Source organism: Silene latifolia, chromosome Y, assembly GCF_048544455.1.
Source record: "Silene latifolia isolate original U9 population chromosome Y, ASM4854445v1, whole genome shotgun sequence".
Lineage (NCBI taxonomy): Eukaryota > Viridiplantae > Streptophyta > Magnoliopsida > Caryophyllales > Caryophyllaceae > Silene > Silene latifolia.
The window spans coordinates 285,123,374-285,124,289 of NC_133538.1; positions in this window are offsets into that span (position 1 = coordinate 285,123,374).

The following is a 916-nucleotide window of genomic DNA, read 5'->3' on the forward strand; positions in this document are numbered from 1 at the left end:
TAGGCAAGGACTACTTGATCCTTCATGTCCTTTGCCTAGTTGGGCGGATAGGGAAGTCTTCTTTCCGAGTGCATCTAGGGGTGAGATTCCGGGTGACGATGAGGTTGTCGGTGATGAGGTTGTTGATAGCATTGATGAAGAGGCTAGTGAAGAAGAAGAAGAGGATGATGAACAAAGTGAACAAGAAAGTGAAGAGGGAAGTGGTGATGAGTCCACTTCTATTGAGGAAGATGATGATAATGATGATATGGTGGAAGACTAGCAAGCTTTGGAGGCTCCTACCCTCTTGAGGTTTGCTTACTTCTTTCTTTGTTTTATTTACTTTATCTTGATCATGGTTGGTTGAGTCCTAGCAACATATAGGACTAACACCTCGGCCCCATTGAGGTGTTCTTATTTCATTGTTCCCACCTTTTGAAAATCCAAAATGACAAATTTAGTTTCATGCATTGCATCTTGTGTGCATGAACTACCCCAACTTTAGGACATTAGAAATAATGTCTAACTCGGTTTGGGGAAGTACATGCATACGCAACGGGAGGTAATCTAAATTACGCTCTCCGTCATAAACAAAAAAACCATGCATCATGTAGTGTAGCTTGCATTTAGAGTAGAATTCATGCATCATGCTTGCATGATTTCCCATCATTTTGGCCATTGAGGACAATGCCCATATTAGTGTTGGGATGGCGAATTCTAACTTAACTTTTATTCAAAAATCCAAAAAAATTGAAAAATTTGAAAAACCATAAAAATTGAAAAATTGAAAAACCAAAAACAAGTTCATTTCCTTTGTAGCATAGTCATGTATATATTGTTGTATATATTGTGTTTGTTTTATCCTTGTTCACATTGATCGACTACGCCACATCTGAGACATGAGGATATTGAAGACCGCATGTTATGATCTTTCCAA